Raw genomic sequence first — 27,756 nt, 5'->3', positions numbered from 1 at the left:
TCTCTTCCCTCACTTACTGGTCAGTTGCAAAAGATCCAAGATCCAGTGTGGGATCCAAAGGCCCTGAGGGATGGAGCCACTGTTTGGATGGGCCTGGATCTCAGAACCACCCCTCTCCCCATTTACAGTGAACTACACATAGTGAAAAGTAAACCACTGCATTAAGTCACTGAATTTTGGAGATGTTTATAAGCACCGATAGCCTACTGTAATATATTAGGCTCTTTCTGTGGGATGATTTATTCCTGGTTTTTATTTACTAACTTGTATCTGTAGTTCCTAAACATTTTACAATGGGCTTGTATTATTTTTACAGTCAGAAACAAACATTATTTAAAAAAATAAAATACACACATGCACACAATATATGCTATGATATGGCAGCAATTTCTCTGGATTTACATAATTTTTAAATCACCAAAAACATTATGATTTTAAAAATAAATATTATATGCCATTAATCTCTTAAGAAGCTGAACTATGTGGCTAGTTACTATCTCAGTATGCCACAAAATTTCCCTTCATGCCAGTGGCAAAGAGCAGCAGAAGCCCTGCAGCAAGACGGAAACAGTGGTCAAGTGATTTGTAAATGGCTGGCTATATGACTATGACCTTGGGAAAGTCTGGGAAACATTCCACTTCCTACCATGTCAAGTGAGAAAGCTGAACTAGATGACCTTTAACATCTACGAACAGTTCCTGGCACGTAGCATTTTCTTACTTTCTTATGATGCACCTAGTGCTCCTATAACTCTCCGTCCCCCAGAAACCCACCTGCTCGTTCTCAGAACTCAGTACCTGGCCATTTCTGGAAAGCAAAAAGCACTAGTCCAATTAACCATGGGCCAGGAAGGGACTGAGATAACAAAAGAATCTGTCTTGTTCGCAGCTAAAGCAACAGTTGCTTGAAGAGGGATAATTTGATTCTCCTTACCTAAATTCTCACTCCAGCAGGCTAGTCGTGACACTACTTTTGATTGCTGGGCAATGACCTGCACACCCCTCTATGAAACACTATCCTCCTGCCTTAAAATGCCAAAATGAATTTAGAAGATCACATATATGACAGTACCACAGAGAGTGGGAATCATCTATTTAAAAGCTGAAATGAATGGTAACTACACTTATGGTGATCACCTTGTAGTATATTCAGATGTCAAATTATAATGCTGTACACCTGAAACATATAAAAAAAGAAATATAGGTCTTTCTGGAAAGGACAAGGAGTATGGAGTTGAAGCAGCACAGGTGATCTGAAGCTGCTCACGAATTTCGTGAAGTCTATGGTAGAAGTTAAGAATGACAAGGCTGTCCCTGAAGCTTGAAGCCTGGACATGGCAGTGCAAGCTGAGGCCCCTGTGCCAGTGCTACAGAGCCCTTCCCTAGCAGTGAAAGTAACACCAATCTCCTCGGACACACCCAGTGGCAACTGCCTAACAAGTCATTCCTACAGCTATTACTACACCTCTATGGAATTACCTTTTGTTGCACACACAGTCACGCTTCCCAGCATGGCCCAACCCTGGAGGCTGGGCAGGATCCACTCCCGGCAACCAGCTCACAGACCCAGAAGCTCAATCCCACCTCTCAACGATGAACTTTTTTGCCTTTTCTCAAGCAGGGGCAAAGCACCTTTCTTATTAATCTCTCTAAACCATAAAGGACCCTGTTGATGCTGCATATACATGACTCAGGAAGGCTACTTACATGACTTTGCCTAAAGACTTTCTGGTAGAGCCTATGCTGAGGAGCAGCGCGAGCTTTCTATGGGTGGAGCCTTCTCTGGGGTAAGCCTTCTCTAGCCAGGGGGTTTTAACGTTCCCCTGAAATAAAGAGTCTGACCCCATTTTTGATTGACTAATTTTTCCTCCCAGTTTTATTGAGTTATAATTCTTATTTTAAAAACCTGCACATAACTAATGAATACAATTAGATGAATGTGGATGTATGTATATACTCATTTTCCCCATAGCCAAGGCCTTGTTCTTTCTTTTTTCCTTTTCCTTCTTTTAGGTTGGGGTTCTGTTTTACCTTGCTGTTGTTGATTCATTTATATTTTTGAATTCTTTTTTTTTATACAGCAGGTTCTTCTTCTTCTTCTTCTTATTATTATTTATTTTTGGTACGTGGGCCTCTCACTGTTGTGGCCTCTCCCGTTGTGGAGCACAGGCTCCAGACGCGCAGGCTCAGCGGCCATGGCTCACGGGCCCAGCCGCTCCGCGGCATGTGGGATCCTCCCCGACCGGGGCACGAACCCATGTCCCCTGCATCGGCAGGCAGACTCTCAACCACTGCGCCACCAGGGAAGCCCCCTAATATATTTTTTTTATCTCTTTAATTTAATTTAATTTTTTATTCTTTGTTATTGTACCGCTCCTTTTTTTCCTTTTCTTTCTTTCCTTTTTTTTTTTTTTTTTGCTGTGCCACACAGCTTGCAGGATCTTGGTTCCCAGGCTGGAGGTTGGGCCCGAGCTCCTGTGGTGAGAGCGTCGAGTCCAAACTGCTGGACTAACAGAGAACCTCAGACCCCAGGGAATATTAATCAGAGTGAGACCTCCTGGAGGTCCTCATCTCAGCACCAAGACCCAGCTCTACCCAACTGTCTGCAAACTCCAGTGCTGGATGCCTCAGGCCAAACAACCAGTAAGACAGGAATACAGCCCCACCTACCAAAAAAAAAAAAAAAAAATGAAATGACAAAAAGTATGTTACAGATGAAGGAGCAAGGTAAAAACCTACAAGACCAAATACATGAAGACGAAATAGGCAACCTACCTGAAAAAGAATTCAGAATAATGATAGTAAAGGTGATCCAAAATCTTGGAAACAGAATGGAGAAAATACAAGAAACGTTTAACAAGGATCTAGAAGAACTAACAAGCAAAGAAACAGTGATGAACAAAACAATAACTGAAATTAAAAATACTCTAGAAGGAATCAATAGCAGAATAACTGAGGCAGAAGAACAGATAAGTGAGCTGGAAGATAAAAGGGTGGAAATAAGTGCCGGAGAGCAGAATAAAGAAAAAAGAATGAAAAGGATTGAGGAAAATCTCAGAGACCTCTGGGACAACATTAGACGCACCAACATTTTAATTATAAGGGGTCCCAGAAGAAGAGAAAAGGAAAGGATCTGAGAAAATATTTGAAGAGATCATAGTTGAAAACTTCCTTAATGTGGGAAAGGAAATAGTCAATCAAGTCCAAGAAGCGCAGAGAGTCCCATACAGGATAAACCCAAAGAGAAACATGCCGAGACACATATTAATCAAACTATCAAAAATTAAATACAAAGAAAAATTATTAAAAGCAGCAAGGGAAAAGCAACAAATAACATACAAGGGAATTCCCATAGGGTTAACAGCTGATCTTTCAGCAGAAACTCTGCAAGCCAGAAGGGAGTGGCAGGACATATTCAAAGTGATGAAAGGGAAAAACCTACAACCAAGATTAGTCTACCTGGCAAGGATCTCGTTCAGATTCGACGGAGAAATCAAAAGCTTTACAGACAAGCAAAAGCTAAGATAATTCAGCACCACCAAACCAGCTTTACAACAAATGCTAAAGGAACTTCTCTGAGCAGGAAACACAGAGAAACCCACTTTCTACATGAAACCCACTTCAGACCCAGGGACACATACAGACTGAAAGTGAGGGGATGGAAAAAGATATTCCATGCAAATGGAAATCAAAAGAAAGCTGGAGTAGCAATACTCATATCAGATAAAATAGACTTTAAAATAAAGATAGTTACAAGAGATAAGGAAGGACACTACATAATTATCAAGGGATCAATCAATCCAAGGAGAAAACATAACAATTATAAATATTTATGCCCCGAAAATAGGAGCACCTCAATACATAAGGCAAATGCTAACAGCCATAAAAGGAGAAATCGACAGTAAGACAATAATAGTGGGGGACTTTAACACCCCAGTGACACCAACAGACAGATCAACCAGACAGAAAAGGAATAAGGAAACACAAGCTTTAAATGGCACAACAGACCAGATAGACTTAATTGATATTTTTAGGACATTCCACCTGAAAGTGGAAGAATACACTTTCCTTCATGAAACGTTCTCCAGAATAGATCACATCTTAGGTCACAAATCAAGCCTTGGAAAATTTAAGAAAACTGAAATCATATCAAGCATCTTTTCTGACCACAACACTATGAGATTAGAAATCAATTACAGGAAAAAAAACAGTAAAAAACACAAATACATGGAGGCTAAACAGTGCGCTGCTAAATAACCAAGAGATCACTGAAGAAATCAAAGAAGAACTCAAAAAATACTTAGAAACAAATGACAACGAAAATACGATGATCCAAAATCTATGGGATGCAGCAAAAGCAGTTCTAAGAGGGAAGTTCATAGCAATTCAAGCTCACCTCAAGAAACAAGAAAAATCTCACATAAACAATCTAACCTTACACCTAAAGCAACTATAAAAAGAAGAACAAAGAAACCCCAAAGTTAGTAGAAGGAAAGAAATCATAAAGATCAGAGCAGAGATAAATGAAATAGAAATGAACAAAACAATAGCAAAGATCAATAAAACTAAAAGTTGGTTCTTTGAGAAGATAAACAAAACTGATAAACCTTTAGTCAGACTCATCAAGAAAAAAAGGGAGAGGACTCAAATCAATAAAATTAGAAGCGAAAAAGGAGAGATTACAACTGACATCGCAGAAATACAAAAGATCCTAAGAGACTACTATAAGCAACTAGACACCAATAAAATGGACAACCTGGAAGAAATGGGCAAATTCTTGGAAAAGTACAACTTTGCAAGACTGAACCAGGAAGAATTAGAAAATATAAACAGATCACTCACAGGTAATGAAATTGAAACTGTAATCAAAAATCTTCCAACAAACAGAAGTCCAGGACCAGATGGCTTCACAGGTGAATTCTTTCAAACATTTACAGAAGAGTTAACACCTATCCTTCTCAAACTCTTCCAAAAAATTGTGGAGGGAGGAACACTCCCAAACTCATTCTACGAGGCCACCATCACCCTGATACCAAAACCAGACAAAGATATCACAAAAAAAGAAAATCATAGACCAATATCACTGATGAACACAGATGCAAAAATCCTCAACAAAATACTAGCAACCAGAATCCAACAACACATTAAAAGGATCATACACCATGATCAAGTGGGATTTATTCCAGGGATACAAGGATTCTTTAATATATGCAAATCAATCAATGTGATACACCATATTAACCAACTGAAGAATAAAAACCACATGATCATCTCAATAGATGCAGAAAAAGCTTTTGACAAAATTCAACACCTATTTATGATAAAAACTCTCCAGAAAGTAGGCATAGAGGGAACCTACCTCAACATAATAAAAGCCATATATGACAAACCCACAGCAAACATCATTCTCAATAGTAAAAAACTGAAAGCATTTCCTCTAAGATCAGGAACAAAACAAGGATGTCCACTCTCACCACTATTATTCAACACAGTACTGCAAGTCCTAGCCACGGCCATCAGAGAAGAAAAAGAAATAAAAAGAATACAAATTGGAAAAGAAGAAGTAGAACTGTCACTGTTTGCCGATGACATGATACTATACATAGAAAATCCTAAAGATGCCACCAGAAAACTACTAGAACTAATCAATGAATTTGGTAAGGTTACAGGATACAAAATTAATACACAGAAATCTCTTGCATTCCTATACACTAACAACGAGAGATCAGAAAGAGAAATTAAGGAAACAATACCATTTACCATCGCAACAAAAAGAATAAAATACCTAGGAACAAACCTACCTAAGGAGGCAAAAGACCTGTACTCTGAAAACTATAAAACACTGATGAAAGAAATCAAACATAACATAAACAGATGAAGAGATATACCATGCTCCTGGATTGGAAGAATCAATATTGGGAAAATGACTATACTACCCAAAGCAATCTACAGGTTCAATGCAATCCCTATCAAATTACCAATGGCATTTTTCACAGAACTAGAACAAGAAATTTTACAATTTGTATGTTAACACAAAAGACCCCGAATAGCCAAAGCAATCTTAAGAAAGAAAACTGGAGCTGGAGGAATCAGGCTCCCTGACTTCATACTATACTACAAAGCTACAGTAATCAAGACAATGTTACCGGCACAAAAACAGAAATATAGATCAATGGAGCAGGATAGAAAGCCCAGAGATAAATCCACACACATATGGTCACTTTATCTGTGACAAAGGAGGCAGGAATATAAAATGGAGAAAAGGCAGCCTCTTCTATAAGTGGTGCTGGGAAAAATGGATAGATACATCAAAAGAATGAAATTAGAACACTTCCTAACACAATACACAAAAATAAACTCAAAATGGATTAAGACCTAAATGTAAGGTCAGATACTATAAAACTCTTGGAGGAAAACCTAGGCAGAACACTCTATGACATAAATCACAGCAAGATCTTTATTGACCCACCTCCTAGAGTAAGGGAAATAAAAACAAAAATAAACAAATGGGACCTAATGAAGCTCAAAAGCTTTTGCACAGCAAAGGAAACCATAAACAAGACGAAAAGACAAACCTCAGAATGGGAGAAAATATATGCAAACGAAGCAACTGACAAAGGATCAATCTCCAAAATATAAAAGGAGCTCATGCAGTGCAATATCACAAAAACAAACAACCCAATCAAAAAATGGGCGGAAGACCTAAATAGACATTTCTCTAAAGAAGACACAGAGATGGCCAACAAATACATGAAAAGATGCTCAACATCACTAATCATCAGAGAAATGCTAATCAAAACCACAATGAGGTAATACCTCACACCAGTCAGAATGGCCATCATCAAAAAATCTAGAAACAATAAATGCTGGAGACGGTGTGGAGAAAAGGGAACGCTCCTGCACTGTTGGTGGGAATGTAAACTGATACAGCCACTAGGGAGAAGAGTATGGAGGTTCCTTAAAAAACTAAAAAGGGAACTACCATATGACCCAACAATCCCACTACTGGGCATATATCCTGAGAAAACCATAATTCAGAAAGAGACATGTACTACAATATTCACTGCAGCACTATTTACAATTGCCAGGACATGGAAGCAACCTAAATGTCCATCAACAGATGAATAGATAAAGAAGATGTGGCACATATATACAATGGAATATTACTCAGCCATAAAAAGGAACAAAACTGAATTATTTGTAGTGAGGTGGATGGACATAGAGTCTGTCATACAGAGTGAAGTAAGTCAGAAAGAGAAAAACAAATACTGTATGCTAACACATATATATGGAATCTAAAAAAAACAAATTGGTTGTGAAGAACCTAGGGGCAGGACAGGAATAAAGATGCAGACATAGAGAATGGACTTGAGGACACAGGGAGGGGGAAGGGTAAGCTGGAACGAAGTGAGAGAGTGGCATGGACATAAATACACTGCCAAATGTAAAATAGATAGCTAGTGGGAATCAGCCGCATAGCACAGGGAGATCAGCTTGGTGCTTTGTGACCACCTAGAGGGGAGGGTGGGAGGGAGATGCAAGAGGGAGGAGATATGGGGATATATGTATATGTATAGCTGACTCACTCTGTTGTAAAGCAGAAACTAACACAGCATTGTAAAAGCAATTATATTCCAATAAAGATGTGAAAAAACAATGTGGCTTCCAATGGTGATATTTTTTTCCCCCTCAAAGAAAGATAGGTACTCCAATAAAGATGTGAAAAAAAAAATTGAACATAATTAATGAGTACAATTAGATGAATTTGGATGTATGTATATACTCATTTTACCAACACCACTGTCCAGGTAATAAACACATCCACCACCTCTCCCCAAAAATGCAACAAGACTTTAAACTTTAAAAGGAAGATGTGTTTTCTAAACTATGAAAGGGGATGTTTACATGAGAAATATCAAGGCTTGGAGAAAGTATAAAGAATTCCAAGACTGGTAAAAACATTGTACAGTTATAAATTGACTCCACTGTACAATGCTGTCTCACTGTAGATGGTTAAAAAACATAAAGGAAACCAATGTAAAAAAAAGCTAATAAGAAAAGAGGGCTTCTGGAACAGTTCCATAACAGAAGACAGCTGGCTTTGTTGGGGACAGCGGGTGGCATGAGGGAGGAAAAGGAACGAAAGGAAAAGAGAAGATTCAGAAAGATTTCCTAGTCTAGGAAAAAAACAGTGGTTCTCAAATTTGGTCTCCGAACAGCAACATCACCTGAAAATTTATTAGAAATTCAAATTATTGGGCCTTACTCCAAACTGCTGAACCAGGAAGTGTGGGGTGCAGTCCAGCAATCTATGGCTTAACAAGCCCACCGGCTGCTTCTGATGCAGGCTGATGTCTGAGAACCACCAGTCTAAAAGGCTTCACACTATCACTGGCAGTAAGAGAGCCGGTCCCTCTACAGGTAACTGGGAAAGTTAGTTCCACACATGCAGTTTCTCTTTCGTCAGCTCATCTAACTTGGCGGTAAAATTTTTGATCCTGTTTCTGTTGCTGAGCAGCTCCTTTCTGGTGGAGTTAGTTATCACTATAATCTTTAGGCTTCCTCACTAAGCAATCCTATGGATGAAAGGAAACTGTGTGGATAAGATATTTACTTTATCATCCATAAGAGAGCAAGTTTAAGGATCTTGTACTGTCTAACATAACACTAAAGGGAAAAAAATTTTTATATTTCAGTAAAAGAATCTCTCCCTCAATTCCATTTGGGGTTTGATGGTCTAGTCATTAAATACTACTTAGTTTTAAACATGCCATTTTTAGTTATTCAGCAAATGGCAAGCCAAAGCTAACAGAAACATGGTCTTCCAAATACAACTGAAAATAAAATATGGTTTAGTTTGGTGGTTAATGGGTAAGACAGCTATTTCTTTCTTTTTTTTTTTTTTCTTGCTGTACACGGGCCTCTCACTGTTGTGGCCTCTCCCGCTGCGGAGCACAGGCTCCGGACGCGCAGGCTCAGCGGCCATGGCTCACGGACCCAGCCGCTCCGCGGCAAGTGGGATCTTCCCGGACCGGGGCACGAACCCGCGTCCCCTGCATCGGCAGGCGGACTCTCAACCACTGCGCCACCAGGGAAGCCCAGCTATTTCTTTTCTTGTAGGAGGTTATATTTATACATTACATATCCCAAAACCTGAAACATGGCTGGTTAAGCTTTTTTGGTTTAACTTAATGTATGCACTGGCTCACACTAAGCTTGAATATATTTAGTATTTTTTATTACTCACAATACGACACAACTTTCCAGTTTTCCAACCTGGGGATGATTCAAAATCCATATTTAGCTGTAACATTTTAAAAAATTCTCAGATGTCATTTTTAAGGAATTCATGAAAAGCAAGAAATGCTTAAAATCCATGATGCATATTCAGGTTAGAGAATATAAATAGGAGGCTTTGATATAGATAAGTAATTTGTTCATCTGTAGAGTGTCATTGTCTAAGTTGACAGTCTCAAAACCTCATTTCATAGAACAAATTTCATAGCAGTATCTTGGGTTACTGAAATCTTTGATTTTCCTTCCAGTTCAGGTAAAAACAATTACAGACTAGTTTAATTGCTACTAAAATGTCTCTTTACCTGAGAGTTGAATTTAAAACAATTACATTTTATTTTATTCTTGAAACAATATATAATTAGAAAATAGCTTGCTAAAGAAATTATCTGGCCTATCAAAAGTAAATGTAAATTTTAAGGTATAAGAAAAATTACATTTACAAAAAACATCAAAATGCCCCCAAAAGATATGAATATCAATGTAAAGACATACCTCATAGAAATGAACATTTCTATGTAAAATTATAAAATTTCTATGTAAAGTTGTCTTATAATTTTAAAACAAAAGTTTTAAACACAAGCATTCTATCCCCCAGGCTAAGATATCTATAACTGCCAAATATAATTTTAATTGTGATTTTTTTAAAAAAAGAGTAATCACAAAAATAAGCTCTGAGATCTGCTAACACATTACTACTTAAGGGCATTATTTCCCCCCAGTATATTCTAAGAAACAAGAGTTCCATGGGATATTAATACATTTTATTAGAGAGACTGATTGATTTCCCTGGTCTATGTGACATATTTAATTCCCGATACACTGAGGTTTTTTTTTTTTTTTTTTAAGGTCAACCCAGTACTTAGCAATACTTCTCAGTCTTTGCTATGCTAATATTCATTATGAGCCTTTAAGAGAAAGAGTGCAGAAAATAGTTTCCCAAACATATTTGGAACTATTTTTCCTGGGAAATCTTTTAGAACTAATGATCTACAGAACATACTGTGGGAAATGCTACTCTGGGGCATGAGGTTTCTAATGTGAACATGAAAGTGTATATTAACACTTATACAGGTTAACTTTGAGGATAAAAAGGAGTCATATTAGTTCTTCAGGTCTAATCCCCATGTATGTTGTTTGAATTCTTTTTCATTTGTGCCAAGTTGTCTTTCACTAAGCCTATCTACCACCTCACCTTAAACAGAGTATTAGTTTAAAGCTAATTCTACACAGAAAGTGAGTTGCCTACCTTTACTAGGTTTAACCCATCTGCACTTCAGTATCTTTCTTGTTCATAGAGATTAAGGGGAAGCAAGTTATGATCCCAGGAACTCAAAATAGAAATTAAAAACAAATGAATACAATACAATGAACCTACTGTTCCTGCTGTTTATTACTTATAAAAATGCATGAAGTATCTGCACTACATATATTACAATGTTTATACTACATACATTTCAATACAGCACATGAGAATTTTAAAATTAAAATTTAATTTATTTAAAAAATAACTATACTTCAAGAATACTGCTCCTGCTATGAAATTCCATTCCCCAGAAATGGGCTCATCTGATTAGCACAACTGATCTGCCAGCTGGATGGATCCCAAGTAAATTTCAAACTGGCATTTGGCAAAATATCCCTGTAGCCAGCATTTTACATGGAATACAAACTAAAGATGCATTCCGGGATTGCCCTGAGAACCAAACAATTGCATGGTAAGATGAATATATACAACTTATCCTCTTTATGCTAAATTTACAAGATAATCAGTTTAAATAATACTTCAAATTCTGTGCTTCAATTCTGCTTACATTCATTCTGTGTAAGTCTGTTGGTGTCTAACACTGGATTAAGAAAGACTGCCATCTGGTAGTTATAGCAACCCTTTACTAACTTGGTCAGAAGTTGAAGACCATGAGCCTCAAAGAAATGCAAACCAGGTTTATTACTATGAATATATCAAAATCTTTTTTAAAATAGTCATGGAATAGCGCTTTTCACTTAAAGAGAAACATCGTGTGTGCTTTCACACTCATGCATTATATAATCGACCTACAAAAGTCAAGTTTTAAAAGGGGTTAAAAGGATGAGTGAATTAAATAAGCAATTAGGTCCACATTCCCTTCACCCACAAGGCTGCCACTGTCCCTTTTATAAAGCCTAGGGATGTGAGCCAAATTAGTCCTACTTGTTGGCCGTTTAACTCTAACTTCCCTTAATCGTGTGTGTTCTTGGGTACCCATTTTCTCCTCTCAATGAAGTTTCACAGGTAAGCAACACTTCAGATGAAGAGTAAATAACAGTATAAAAACACTAAAAACATGCATACAGCACATGAGCATACCCAAAGCGTTTTCAAACTCATCACAATCTTATTAAACCATGAAGGAAAGTCGGAGAGGTAGAAAGACAATGAGTATCTCAGATTCTATAATTTCCTAGGGTTACACAGTTAGGGATGGTAGAGCTGGGAAAATTGAATCTACACCACCTAGTTAGAAATGTTTTCTTTCTAGTATATCACAGTTCCTTTCCTGAAATAACAGTATTTTACAGTTTACACAGCTTTTAGTATTATCAATATAATGTGTGTACATGTATAAAAGGGCTTTGCATTTTTGAATTTGCCCAAACCTCTCTGTGGCCCACCTCCAGTCTAGTTTCACTCCTTGAACCTCTTCGATCTTCCTTTTCTCCCCTTATTTTTATTTTCAAAGTCAATACCACTTGCTTGATCCTAAGTGAAGGCAGCAGAGTAAATGCAGCATCCAGCCTTCCAGAGCACTCATGAGTTATGACTATATCTACTCTAATTTATAGACAAGCATGCCAACACATGGACTATTTCCCTTGCTCTCATTCTTAATGCAACAATGTCAAGGACACAGCCATTAAACGATGGCCTAGGATTATACAAGACTTATCCAGCTCAATACGCTTATTCTATCCCATTATTTTACTTCACCCCCTTTGTCTATAAAAAGCCCCTTCCTTATATGGCCAGTCTCTGAAGTCTAAGATTTGATATTCCTGGCATTCAGAGTTCTCTTCTTGTATCTCTTCCTGAAGACATCTGAAACATTCTTTGTTGATTGACTTTAGAAGGGATGCTCTTTCACAAGAGGCTTTTAGATTATCTGTCCTGCTCAACAGGCTGTCAATAAGCTTAAGTCTCTCCATTAATGTCTGGGCCACTCACTAGGTACTAGACAGGGGAGGAAAGTGACCTGGAGTGAGGAGCACTGAAGTCATTCACCAAGACAAAGGAAATCAACTTAAAGATCAGTCAACACCATTTGGCAAGAGACCCCTTTATAGAGAGCACTCTGTTTCAGACTAAAGTACACACATAGTTAATGGAAAACATGAGTAGAGCATAATAAAGCAGAAAGAACAATGGCTCTGGAATCAGAGAGATTTGGGATGGGATCCTGATTTTGCCACATAGCTGCCACTAGCTGACCCAGGGCAAAGTCACAATGTATCTGAATCTCTTTTGTCATTTATAATTATCAATCTTGAAGAAGTGATGTTAGGATTCAAGATTTTATGTAAAGTACCTAGCACAGTGTCTGGTACATGGCCAGTGCCCAATAAATAGTAGCTATAAATTAATCTTTTTAATCACCTACCTTCAAGAAGAAGCTAGTCCGGAGATAACAACCATTAGAGGTTGTGGGCAGAGTAATTTTTTTTTTAATTCCTCATGAAAATAAATAAATACATACATACATACTTCATGAATTGGGAGAGTTAGAGAACAAGGAGAGACAGTGGCTGCTTGTAGGCAACAGCTCTCAAAACAGCACTGTAATACAAAGTGGTCCAGCCAAGTCAGCTGGAATAGCTGTAGCTAAGGCATCCTGAGGGAGCATTTCCCTGAACCTCTGCAAGCTCCCAACAGTAAGAACACAACATAAACTTTCTTGTCCTTATAATAGCATTGTCCAATAGAAATAAAATGTGAGCCATAACTGCTTTTATTTTATCTATTTATTTTTTAAAATAAATTTATATACTTATTTATTTTGGCTGTGTTGGGTCTTTGTTGCTGCACGTGGGCTTTCTCTAGTTGCAGCGAGTGGGGGCTACTCTTCGTTGCAGTGTGCACGCTTCTCACTGCGGTGGCTTCTCTTGTTGTGGAGCATGGGCTCTAGGTGTGCGGGCTTCAGTAGTTGTGGCATGCGGGCTCAGTAGTTGTGGCGCACGGGCTCAGTAGTTGTGGTGCACGGGCTTAGTTGCTCCATGGCATGTGGGATCTTCCCAGACCAGGGTTCAAACCCTTGTCCCCTGCATGGGCAGGCAGATTCTTAACCACTGCGCCACCAGGGAAGTCCCCATAACTGCTTTTAAATTTTCTAGTAGTCACATTAAAAACGTAAAAAGAAACAGGGTAAATTAATTTTAATAATATATTTTATGTAACCCAATATATCAAAATATCATTTCAACATGTAATAAATATTAAAAATTGAGTTATTTTACAGTCTTTTTCTTGTACTAAGTCTTAGAAATCTAGTGTGTATTTTACACTTAACAGTACATCTCAATTAATTCTAGCCACATTTCAGGTGGTCAGTAGCTACACACAGCTAGTGCTTGCTGTATTGGACAGTGGGGCCCTACAATCCTGACACCAAGCCTGGGCCCAGTCCACAGAATCTACCCCAATACTTGTTACTCACTATCCCACTAGGGACCTTGAAAGCCTTGTTATTAAAAGATCTCACTTTTAAAATGTAAACATCTCAGGAAAAGCAGTGAACTAATTAACTAACATTTCAACAGAGATTATCTGATACAGGTTAGCCACCTGGAAAGTCAAGAGGAAGAAAGCAAAAGAAAGCAAAAGAAAGCAAAAACAGGGGGTGCTGAGAAGGGAATCTTAAGGAAACCAAGCACATATTTTGCCTAGTTCACAGGTTAGCCTAGATTCATACCACTTAATACATGGCACAAACCTTCTCTAGGTTGCCTAGCCCTAGATTTCTATTATTATATCAAAAGCTCACACAATCAGTTATGACAAAGATCTACACAAGAATGTAACTACTAACACCTGTAGGGAGCTGTAAGAAATTGGTAAAGGAATGCCAATCACGTCAATTAACACCATTTCATGATTGCCAATCAGCACAGTGTATTCCAACCAGGCCAGTGCCTTCAAAATTCCACAAACCTTAAAGAACTTTTAGTAAATAAGACCTCTGTCAGGGGTCATTAGAATAATGAAAAAGTCTGGACAACTTGAAAAGCTGGTAACTATAAGAATCCTCTATCTCAGGTGTCAGTGATAACAATCCATGCATTTGGACAATTATGCCTTTAGTTACCTTGTTTGTTAAAGTTCACCTATAACTGTAAACAACTTTCAGTCAGGTAAGAAAATGTGTCATGTGGTTTGCTCTTTTGCAATTCAAAAACTACTTTCAAAGTCTGTAATGCAAAGTGCAACCAGATGATATTGGCAAAGAACTGAATCTTCAAATGTGACCGATTTCCAAGAACATTACCACAGATGTGGGCTACACGTTGGGTGCACACAAAGCTTTGAAAAGTTCATATCTAATCTAATCATCTGTTCAGAACACTCCACGCTTTCCCACATTTCAGTGAATTATAAATTTCTCAAAATGCATAGCAAATCAGAAATATATGTATGATTGAAAACTCCCTCCTAAATAGATTCAGAACATGCTATACAGCTAATGACACAGAAAGTCCCCGTTCTATCTAAAAATACAAATTGATGTTAATGCCTGAGCAAGAAGAAAAGGTCACTTGCATTGTAACATAAAGCTCAGTCACCAAGTGGCAGCTTTGCTTCCATTTAGAAAAGTTTTCCTCAGTTCCAATTACTACACAAGTTTACAATCATCAGTATACTATCACTCTGAAGACAAGCCTTCTGAAGTAGATGCAAAACATAAATTCCAAATTGCAAAATCCCTTGTGGTAAAAAGATAAAGAGGTATCTTTAATAATTGAGATTTTTCTCCTAAATAATTGAAACAAATTTTAGAAACATTTGCAGGTTCTATTTTTACTGATTATTGAAATAAGTATACTGAAATAAAATTGACAAAATTCATTTCTATTTCAACAATGTCGAGTATGAACTATTTCACATCATTACTTTGTGAACCTTTCAGATAATGGTCCTGAATTTAAATCTCAATTAAACACAATGCTTAGGGGCTAGTTTGTTCTGGACAAACATTGAATCCCAATCAGTTTAGAAAACAGGATAGGTTTCTTTATTTCGACTTTTAGGCATACCTACCTCCTTCCTTATTCCTATCACAAGCAGGGATTTGGGAGTGAGGGACATAAGCAAGCAACAATCATTTACTCAACACAAACTTATTGAGCACCTCATAGGTACCAGATACATAGGACATACTTCACATACATCATCTTATTTAATCTTCATAGCAACTCAAGAGATAGGTAATTTTATCCCAATTTTACACATGAATAAAGTAAAAAGGCTCAGAGAAGTGAAGTAACTTGCTCAAGCCCAGCAGGATTCAAAGTGAGATCTGTCCTATTTCCACAACCCAGTGCTGACTCTTCCTTTTCTACCCCAGCTCTCTTCACCTACGCACACCAACTGAAGCTGCCCTCTAAAGTTCTCATTCAGTAATACTGGCATTTCTTCAGCAGCACTAGTTTCTGTAAAGGCGAAAAATTGTTAAAACAAATATGATTGAGAATTGTTTTTTCCTCTATGGAGTTTTTCATTTTCCACTCAATTATAGAAGAGCATAGATAGAGATAGATGGCAAGACTGTAGTCCCCCAAAAATAAATTTCTAGTGGAAGAATCCTCAACACTGATGTGGGACAAAAGAGAAAGATGTTCTAGAGCTGTGCTGTCCGATTTGGTAGCCACCAGCCACATGTGACCACTGAGTACTTGAAATGCAGCCAGTATGAACTGAGATGTACTAAAATGTAAAATATGTACAGGATTTCAAAGACTTGGTATATTAAAAAAAGAGCAAAATATTTCATTAATCTTTCACTGAATCAATATTTCAATGAATCAACACTTCATTAATATTGATTACATGTTGGATATTTTTAAATTGTGTTCAATAAAATTCACGTTTCTTTTTTTTTCAACATGGCTACTAGAAAATTTTAAATTACACTTGTATTTTGGGGAAGGGGACAGCAGTAGTCTAGGGCCTTCATATGAGACTTCAAATAAAACTGTGTACAAAAACCATCCCTGAACAGAAGGCCCAAACCCTTATGACTAAACCTCTTAAAAGAAAATGTAGTGGGTTATCAAAACACTTTGGAGAAACCCATAATTAATTACTCTGATCATAAATGGTAAATAAATGTCAATTCTTACAGTAACCAGCCAAACATGTGGCCTTCTCACTTATGTTCCTCCAAAATCTAAAAGCCATCATTCCAACTTCTGGTTTCATATACATTCGTAAATACATTTATCTTTATTGCTTAAGACTTGTGCAAAATATTACAGTTTTCCCTCTGAATGTTGATTGTAAGTACACTAGACCAAAGAAGATACTGGAGTCAAAGTGCGCTGACTTTAGCACCCACGTAGAAGTCATTGCTTCCAATACATCCCTGAAACTCCCTTGTGTGCTTAATCATTTGGTTCTCTTCCATTAAAGGACCCAAGGAATTTCAGGTAATTGAAGCATCTATTTAAAAGACATTTTATTCTCTATAGACCAAAATCTCAGGGAGAAACACCAATAGAAGCTTTTAAAAAATCAATAATTAACTTAAAAGAAATATGACATGGTTTTCATAAAATTGACCTATAAGATTTTAAATACAAATACTGTCATCATGAAACACAGCTAGCCTCCAAGTAGTTTAAATCAGCTTAAAAACTGAACTCAAAGTTCTCCAGTAAGTACTCTGACCTTGTACCTACTCCTATTAACATTGGTTTAAAATCAGAGCAAAACACATCTTTTATACCCATAGTAAAATCAAAAGCAATTATATTTCATTTACACACCCACCATAATAATGAGTCTTTTCAGTTCCTGAGAAGGATGTATTACATAAGGCCATATGTAGTAAATATTTTGAAAAGACCAGGTTATCTTGAACACTGCCTACTGAAACTGTTGTCATGAAACCAAATGCTATAGCAAAACACTGAAAAAAAAATATGATAGATTCCATTCAAAGTCCTTGGTATGATGCAACATATGATGGCTAAAAATCTTATTTGATAACTGAGTTTAATCACAAAATTATACTAAAACATTAACATTTCTATGACCAATTTCTTCCTTTGATGTGCCTTATGTAATGGGACACTTAGTTGAAAATAATGGAAAATTGGGGCCATAAATTCTATCATCTATTTTACTGAAACAAATGACCTAAAACTTTTTCTTTTCTTCAGAGGGTGGAACTGTTTCTCATTTAAATATGTTCTTTTCCAGAAAGAAAGAAAAAAAAAAAAATCAAGGCAGCCAAATACATCTAGTTTGAATTTTCAATATAATGTTCCTAAACATGTCAGTAACACTTACCATGTACATGACTTGCTTCAGTGGTGAGTATGCTTAAACTGGAACAATATATAGAAGATCAGCATAGCTTTTTGTCAAGATAACAGGAAAGTTCACGACATGGTCCAGATTTTTAGAAGAAAAACTTCTTTACAATACAATCCCTAATTCAATGAAAGATTAAAACAAAGAAAGGTACCAACTATTTCTTGAAAAGCAGCTTCAAATCCCTAAGAGATAAAGGTCTCCCATCCTGCCTAAACCCTGCTCTAAGGAAGGTCAAGTGGAATTCTGGTGAACTCCCTCACCCCAGAATTGCATGAATGGGTTAAGATGGCTGGTAATGTAATAAAGTAGAAGAAGCACTAGACTGAGAGTCAGGAATCACAGTTGTGAGTCTACATCAGCCACTCTGAACATGTCATTTCACTCAATCAAACGAAGTCCTTCGCCCATAAAAATGAGGTGAGGATTTCCAAAATTCTATGAGTCTAGATTTCATCCTCCTCTTTACTCTCCCAAATTTTGCCTCTCCAAATGATAAAGTTTACAGAGAATTCCCACTTCTGCTCATAATAGAAAGTCTGAATGATTCAACAAAGGCAGAATTTTAGCATCCAATGAAACCTGCAAACCTGTGGAACCCCAATTTCTATTACTGGGGAAAATTCCTTTTTATTGGGTCATGGGGGCAGAGGTCAGCTAGCACCAGTTTGCTGATCCCTGCCTCTCCCATAATTATCACCTCTCTCCCATCCACCAACATATAATTGGCACAGCTGAAGGGTGAGGTCTCTTCCAATTATAATGCAGCTAAATTCTTCACTTTGAAATATGTATCAAAGGCCGTAGGTTCTGTGTCCCTTGTCTCAATTCCTGGGTCTTGAATGTCAATCATAATCTTTGCTGCATAATACAGACCTGTATAGAGGGTTTCAAATTACAATCTTGATTAGGAACAGGAATAACAGATTTTGTACCACCCAAAATCTTGATCTTAATTTTTCTGATCTAGGAATATAGGAGGGGGAATGGGAAGTTATTGTTGAATGGGTATAAAATTTCAGTGTTACAAGACGAAAAGAGTTCTGGAAATTGATGTTGGTGATGTTTACCCAACATTATGAAAGTATTTAATACACTGAACTGTACACTTAAAAATGGTTAAAATGGTAAATTTTATATTATGTGTATTTTAGCACAATAAAAAGTATTGGCAGACACCCAGGATGCCAGGATGGCATCAGGGGCTTCCCTGGTGGCGCAGTGGTTGAGAGGCCGCCTGCCGATGCAGGGGACACGGGTTCGTGCCCTGGTCCGGGAAGATCCCACATGCCGCAGAGCGGCTAGGCCCGTGAGCCATGGCCGCTGAGCCTGTGCTCCACAACGGGAGAGGCCACAACAGTGAGAGGCCCGTGTACCGCAAGAAAAAAAAAAAAAAAGATGGCATCAGTTGCACCAGTGAAAAAGAAACTCATGGATGTTAAAATAGGGGAGCTGCCAAGTTGGATGCTGAGGCAGGATTTTGCCCCTAAGGGCATTGCTGGAGTGTTCCAAAGAGGTTACCAGTGGTATGACAACAGGTATGTCAACGTGAAGAAAGTTAACACTGCTGGGGTTTCTACAGTACTGGCAGCTTAGGTGCTTTTCAACTACTGCCTTTCTTAGAAGGAACTCAAACATGAGCAACTCTGCAAATACCACTGAAGAAGGCCCACCGCAGAGGACACACTGACCATGACCTTTGCCTGAAACTCCTCCTTGAGGAACCTGATCACTGCTGAATCTTTTCATACCCTAATTGAGAACAATGACCAATAAAAGATAACCAGTACAAAAATTTAAAAATACATTGGAAAACTTTTTAAAAGGACCCTTCCACACACAGCACAAATATGAAACTATTATTTACAGTATCTGCATAGGAATGACATTCTATTAAATACCATCTAAAGACGAAAAGAAACCAAGTCCAGTATCAGAAAGTTTAGAGTCAGGTAATCCCAAGGCTTGGGAGAAAATCTTATGACTTGGTGGACAGCCAAAGGCAGAGTCAACAAAATAATGCCAAGTACTAAAAAACTAAAAGTAAAGTTTTAGAAGCAGTCCAGTCTAGCTGGCATAACAGGGTAGATGCACAAAGATGGGAAAGGCTGACCATTCTTTTCCTTAGGTACTAGAGAATGTTTTTGCATGGGAGCACTTCTCAGCTGGAATTTGCTTTGTTAGCACATATCATTCCATAAAAGTTACTTGTCATTGCCTAGGGTAAAATATGAGTGAAAGATGATTACAATTACCACCTCCCGCTTTCCATACCTTTGCCTTAAGTGGAGGGGAAGCTAGGAAAGCACACTCTTTAATAAAAAGAGACAATGAATCGAGAAACCACACTTATGAGAAGAACAGGGCTGGCTATTTCGCCAGGTTGTTTTGAGCCTACAGCTATTATTTATTTCTTTTGCAGCAATTCATCCACCAGGTGTAGGCAGGCAAAGCCTTGATTCAGGATTTTAAAAATAAAGAATGAAAAATATCTCTAGAATAATATACAAGGAAGAAAGAAAGTGTAGTAGTTCAGGGATGGAGTGACAACTTACTTTCACTTTATACTCTTTTGTGCCTTTTGGATTTTGTTTCATGTCCTCATATTTCATACTCAAAAGTTAATTTCAGATATTTTAAAATGAAATTGATTTTGTAAAAATGTGACTCAAATAGTAAGTTTACCTTAGAAATCAAGTTAATAAAATCATTCTTGCTTTAAAAAAAAATCAGCGAGTGCTCTTGTTTCTGATTTTTAAACTTTCATTATATTGTAATGTCTATAAAATATTTTTTAATTTTATTGAGTTGCTTTTGAATAGGTTATTTTAAACATTACTTAATACTTAGAATTTTTAAGCACGAAAGCAAGTTTTATACTGTGATATTTTAGAAGTCAGTTCTGTCAAATCTGGTATTTTCTTTCAGCCATTTATAAAATCACTGTGTCCTAATAAAACACCCTCTTTGCACATGTTTTATTAAAGGGAATTACAAACAAACAAAAATGGCCAATCATGCCTGTAAATAAGCGATGAGAAACATCAGAGGAGCCAAATCTTATATTAGTTGTTTCATTAAACAAATGTGCAAAAAAGTCTTATTGGATTGGATTCTCCACTAAATTTACACAGAAAAAAACAAATGACTTTGCACGTACTTCTTTTGACATTTCTAATTGTTTCTTACAGGTGCTTACCATGTGTCACTTTAGAATTTACAAGATAAACCACTAAATGTAATAAAGGGGAAACTTCAAGATGGCACAATGACTTCCTGTAATGACAGCGTACAATACTTAATATTGCAATGCCCAATACTACCTTCAGCTCTTTTTTATTATTCCACTACACAAAAGTTTAAAATGAAACACAAAAGCACAGCACAGGGAGGCAGTTTCATTTGGAAACAAAAATACTATTCTTTTGCCAAAATGATGACTATTCAACCATTTCCAAATGCACAAATGAAAACATATCCAAAGATTGGAAAATTGAGTAATAGCTGACAAGCAGTAAAAATTAAAGAAGATTATGAAATAGTCACATTTCTAAAGTCTTTTATGTATAGTAAGGAAAAGATACATTCAAGATTTGCTGAATCTACCTAATTTCTAGTTTTACAGGTGTATCTTGCTTCTGTCATAAATCAGAGTATTCGAAATGGAGTAAAACACAATATTTAAATTTCTATCCCTGGTGATCAAATGTTCTCTCAACATATGAACTGTTCAGCAAGTTGTATGGATTTCTGTCTCCAAAATGTCCCATTCCTCCCTTTCTAACCTCAAAGCCATTGCCTTAGTTCATTTGCTTATCTCTAAATGCTTCCTAACTTGCCTCTCTGCCAACACTCTCTATCACCACATTCTTCACAACAACAAATCTCAGACACATCTGATTATGCCTCTCTTTAGCTAAAATAAGTGCCACAGAATAAAATCTAAATTTCTTAAAATAGTACCCAAGGCCTTCATGATCTGGTGCTCTCAACCTTACCTTCCTGTTTTCTCTCCCACCACATCCATCCACAGATCCACATGCCTTTGCATAGCCTATTATTTCGGTCAGTAATTTACTATCCTCTTCAACATTTAAGAGATCCTCTAAAGCTCAACTCAAATTCCATCCTCCTCCATGAATTATTTCTTCCTATTGGAATAAACATTTCCCTTTTCTGTGCCCACCTGCACTTCCTTTAAATTGTTGCTATAGCATTGCTCTCAGGTTGGTGCTGGAGTCAGTTACATAAGTGTCTCTTTTTCCCACTATGGTTCTGGTCTGGTTCTCATATGCTTCCCTTAAAATGCTGAAAACTTATCAAGCCACTCAAATAATATGGACCTCTGTTCTCCAGACATTTTTATTCTAATAAAGGAATATATATATATATATATATTCATAATAAAATTAGGGGGTAAATTTTATGGTATGCAAATTATGTCTTAATAAAAAAATAACATTAGGGTAAGCGGTACATGAAAGTTAAAGACAATCCTTTCCTGTACTTCCTCAACAGGCAACTCTTTGATGGTAATAATGTTTTTAAGAAGGTAAATATCATCTTGGGTTGTCTAAAAAAATTGTTGGGAATTGAGTTCTCCATATTTTTAAATTACAGGCATGGAGAAAAAAATTAAGCCATCTTTAATGACTTAAGACCTAATAAACTTATTTATAAACTGGTTCCTGCTCTCTGAAACCCACATAAATGATAATAATAGAGCCTTCTTTTGCTTATCTAGGTCATCTCCATAAAATTGGGTATTTAAAAACATTTAGATTCACCCATGACTTGCCACCAAATAGGATCACAAACTGCTTCCTGATTTCTACCTGAATGATCTAAGTATCTTAACGCTGCCTCTTTGAGCAAACCAAGCTAAACCAAGTTTAGTGCGGTAATTCTTGCTTCATCAACTTTCTACTGGGAAAACAGTTTGATTTTAGGAATAAGATCCATGTAAGTTGTTTCAGTTGTTCTTGTGTACATATGGGTGCACACATACACTTTTTTTCCTGGTGTCTTCCTTTAAAAATTGAGATATAATTCACACACCATAAAATTCACTCTTTTAAACTGTACAATTCAGTGGTTTTTAGTATATTCACAATGTTGTGCAACCATCAACATTATCTAGTTCTAGAACTTTTTCATCACCCCAAAGGGAAACCCAGTACACATTAAGCAGACACTTCCTATTTCCCTTATCCCCTGCCCCTGGCAACCACTAATCAATCTGCTTTCAGTCACTATGGATATGCCTATTCTGTGCATTTCACACAACTGGAACCATACAATATGTGGTGTTTTGTGTCTTGCTTCTTTCACTTAGCATAATGTTTTCAAGGTTCAACCACGTAGTAAAATGTATCAGCATTTCATTCCTTTTTATGATTGAATAATATTCCATTGCATGGATATACCACATTTATTTATCCATTAATCAGCTGATAGACATTTAGGCTGTTTCCACTTTTTGGCTATTATGAGTAATGCTGCCATGGACAGTGGTGTACAAGTTTTTGTGTGAACATGTTTTCACTTCTCTTGAGTGTATAATGTAGGAATAGAATTGCTGGGTCATAATGGAAACTATCAATATGTAACTATTTTTAACCATTTAACCATATTAACTTTTGGAGGATCAGCCAAACTGTTCCATTTTACATTCACATACATATTTTTTTTTTTTTTTTTTTTGCGGTACACGGGCCTCTCACTATTGTGGCCTCTCCCGTTGCGGAGCACAAGCTCCAGACGCGCAGGCTCAGTGGCCATGGCTCACGGGCCCAGCCGCTCCGCGGCATGTGGGATCTTCCCCGACCGGGGCACGAACCTGTGTCCCCTGCATCGGCAGGCGGACTCTCAACCACTGCGCCACCAGGGAAGCCCTCACATACACATTTTTAAGGGCAGTAACAACACTTTTTATTTTCACATTTTGCTTAAAAGTAAATTGTTCTGTCCCTAGAGGAAAAGATTTCCTTTGGGACTAAGTGTCCTTAGAAGTCAAAGTAAATTCTAGATTTTACAAGACAGATTAAATCTCTCCAAAGAATAAAGATGTATACAGCAATACATCAAACCCTTACTACAGCAAAGTTTATTCTAGTCATCAAAGGCATTAAATATGCAAATATTTTTAAATGAAAGAGGAAAATAATGACAACTCCCAGTTTTATACAGTCAGCCAATAACTATGCACTGATCTTCCACTCACAGAAACATCTACTCCAACATCACTCATAGACATTTCAAACTTAATATGTCTCATGGGACTTCCCCAGTGGTCCAGTGGTTAAGAATCTGTCTTGCTATGCAGGGTATACCAGTTCGATCCCTGGTCAGTGAACTAAGATCCCACATGCCACGGGGCAACTAAGCCCATGCACCACAACTACTGAGCCTGCATGCCACAACAAAGAGCTCGTGTGCTACAACGATAGATCCTGCATGCCACAACTAAGAGCCGACACAGCCCAAAGATAAATAAATAAATAATTTTTTACAAAAGATAACAACAAAAAAACCTTATGTCTCAAACTGAACTTCTGTTCTCTACTACTCCCCAAAACTGTTCCCCCTGAAAACTTTTGCCTACATCCCAAACCTTGGTGTCAAGTTTGACTTCTTCCACTCACCTATACCCCACATCCCAGTCAGTAAATTCTATTGATTCTATCAACCAAATACATTCAGAATCTACTCAAATCTCACCACCTCTATCAGATACACAGTCTTTCACCAAGATCATTGTACCACTATGGTCTAGTGTCAAAACACAGCCAAAATAATCCTTTTAAAACATAGGTCAGATCGTGTCCCACTTCTAAGGGTCATCCAGTGGCTTCCCAACACCAAGTACCACATGCTTGGTACTCCCTCTGCCTGCCATGATAGTCCCCTTGATATTACACAGTCATCTCAGTACTCGAGGGGGATTTGTTCCAGGACCCTGGCGATACCAAAATCTGTGGCTACTCAAGTCCTTTATACAATATAAAATGGCCTAATATTTGCATATAACCTACACACATCCTCCCATATACTTTAAATCATCTCTAGATCACTTATAATACCTAATCCAATGTAAATGCTATGTAAATAGTTATAAATACTATGTAAATAGGCTCTGGCACACAACAAATTCAAGTTTTGCTTTTCAGAACTTTCTGGAATTGTTTTTCCCAAATATTTTTGATCTGTGGTTGATTTGATCTGCAGATGCAGAAGCCACAGATACAGAATACCGATTGTACGCGTTCTCTTACCTTCTTCAAGTCTTTGCATACATGTCACCTCCTTAGTGAGGACTTCACCTAGCCACTCTATTTAAATTTGCCATTGCCCCCTAACACTCCCTTTATCTTCCTCCCCTGCTCTATATTTCTCCATAATATTTATATTAACAAAATATATACTTCACTTATTTATTTCTCTTTACCTCCAAGAATATAAACTCCATTAAGGCAGGAGGGTTTGTCTGTTTTACTCACTGCTGTATTCTCAGCACTTAGAACAGGGCCTGGCACATAATAAGTGCTCAATAAATATTTGTTGATTGACTAAATGAACAAGTGAAAGGAAGCATAAAGCTGCTCAGAAGAGCTAAAAAGAGGCCAGAGAAATATTTATGAGGAACTAATATACTAAACATAATAAAGTTGTGATGGGAATGGAAAGCACCATTTCTAGAAAAATATGCTACAATGTTTCTATAGTTGGCTTTAAGAAAAATTGCTATCCTTGACTATTTCATTGTTTTCAAAAAGGGTCCATCCATTGTCCATTGCCAAGGGCCCTTAGCTTCTGAAGAACTGAAAAAAACTCTGGGAGTTGACAAGTTCCTAGAATGATGATGTCCTTTTCTAAACCGCCACATATACACGGAGCCAAGGACTTTCATGGTCTTGGCTTTCTATTAGATCTATTCCCAGGACCATCATATAGTACAATCATAGGTTTCTTGGCCACCTTCCAGCTAAAGCCACTAATTGGTAAACTCACCTTCCTTAGAACTACAATCACAGCATCTTCAAACTAAAATGGATCTTAAAATGATCTCAACCCCTTACATATTTTATATATTTAAAAAACTACAGTGAAAAAGAAATAGTGACTTGCTCAAAATAACTTGAATAGTTACACTAAGTATTTTTCAAATAGTAAGTGATAAATACTATTAAATCTAAGAGAATTCAGACACTTGGAACAAATTCTCTAAAATCCAAAACCAGACAATGTTATTTATAAAAGCTAAGTTGAAATTATACCTCATAGTATCAACAACTCTATCTATCCACACATTAAAGTTAAAAGTTATAACAGAACCATCAATGAAACTTTGGCATTCAGCAAACAGTAAATGATGGATAAATTCGGATTTTAAAAAAAATGTACACCTCTTCCCCAAAGGAGGCTTTCCTTGTCCAGTGTTGGGAATGATGAGGATTTCTAAATTCTTTTTCAAGTAACAACTTTCCTAAGCATTACTGGCTTCAAAATAGCAGTAGAAAAAAAAAAAAATAGCAGTAGGAGGATGTTTCTATGAACCAATCATTTTCACATGGAGTTCAGAGAGAAAATCTGTTAAAAGGTACATGATTTTCACCACACATACCACTCTCTCCCCCTTCCCCGGCAATATTCTAACACACCTCCTAGGGAAGTGTGTCCTCAGCACTGTTTCTGATATGAGTATGTTGCAGCCTTCAAGTGCCTTACAGTGAGACGAGATTGTGAACCACGATTATAAACTATCTCCTGTCATGCTACACAGAAAGGATTACTATTTTCATGGACAGTACTTTCTTGCCAAAACCCTTTCCATGGTCTGCATCTAGTGAAATCCTACTGTGCCTTTAAAGGCCCACCCTTATTCCTCTTTCCTGGGACCTTTTTCTGACCATTCCATCCATGGTGCTCTTTTCTTGACCAGATGACCTATGGCATTTGTCACCTGTACCTGTCATTTAGCATTCATCACACACTGGCAAGTAACATCTTTTGTACAGTCGTCTTAGTTGTTGCTGGCTATTTTTACGTTTGACTGGATAGAGTCAGAATCCCGAAGAGTTACATAATTGATATTCCTATGGGGGTTTTCTGGACAATAACGCTTTATGCTCTTACATAAGAAGGGAAAGAGTCAGAAGTCCCAAAAGAGTAACTGGGTTTTAGAATACACAGCACAACCATCAATGACCTATAATTTTAAAAGCTTTGGGTTATACCAAAATAATGATTTCCAACCTTTTAAAGTAATAAGGATGCCTTTTAAAAACAAAATATGTTTTAAAAAACCAAAAACATATTCAATATTATTCAGGTGTTAAATTTCTTTTAACTGAGAATACATGCATTCAAAAGTATAAGTACACAGTGTCAGGTATGGTACTCATCTGGTCTACAGAGCATACCTGATGTGCACAAGAAGCTGAGGTTCCTCCAGGACCAGACTGGCACATGGTTGAATGTTACTGTGCTGTGGACATGGAATATTACTGCCACATCAAAAAGTACTACTACCTAAAAGTATTTAGGAGCAAGCAAAATATAGAAATACTAACAAATCCCTCCCTACTCCCAACCCTGCTCCTACCCCCAAATCCAGAATAAATTCCTTCAGTAACTTAACCCTTCCTCCCAAGAAGTAGCAGAATTTAAGCAATGTGAAACAATTCAATGTTTCAATAATAAACTTTTCTTGTGGTTTCAAGTTAATAAATAATATAGCAAAAGGAACAACAACAACAAAAGAACATTATAGACAAACCAAATAGCAAATATTGAAAGTCCATCTCTCATATATTTCCTGATTCTAGTAAAATCTCAATCCCATTTACCCATTTCATCACCCTCTTAAAACAAACAAACAAAAACCACCAATATTTTCC

The 27,756-nt window shown here is 37.2% G+C and overlaps 1 protein-coding gene and 1 pseudogene across 4 annotated transcripts in view; one reads left to right on the top strand and one right to left on the bottom strand.

Moving 5' to 3' along the window:
- Positions 1-27,756, bottom strand: part of ADD3 (adducin 3) — a 124,210-nt gene that overhangs the window by 85,832 nt on the left and 10,622 nt on the right. The window lies entirely within an intron of this gene.
- On the top strand, positions 17,978-19,519 carry LOC114908511 (annotated as a pseudogene).

This window comes from Monodon monoceros, unplaced genomic scaffold (assembly GCF_005190385.1).
Source record: "Monodon monoceros isolate NGI ecotype Baffin Bay Population unplaced genomic scaffold, NGI_Narwhal_1 Super_Scaffold_4, whole genome shotgun sequence".
Taxonomy (NCBI): Eukaryota; Metazoa; Chordata; class Mammalia; order Artiodactyla; family Monodontidae; genus Monodon; species Monodon monoceros.
This window is presented reverse-complemented; position numbering and strand designations above follow the sequence as displayed.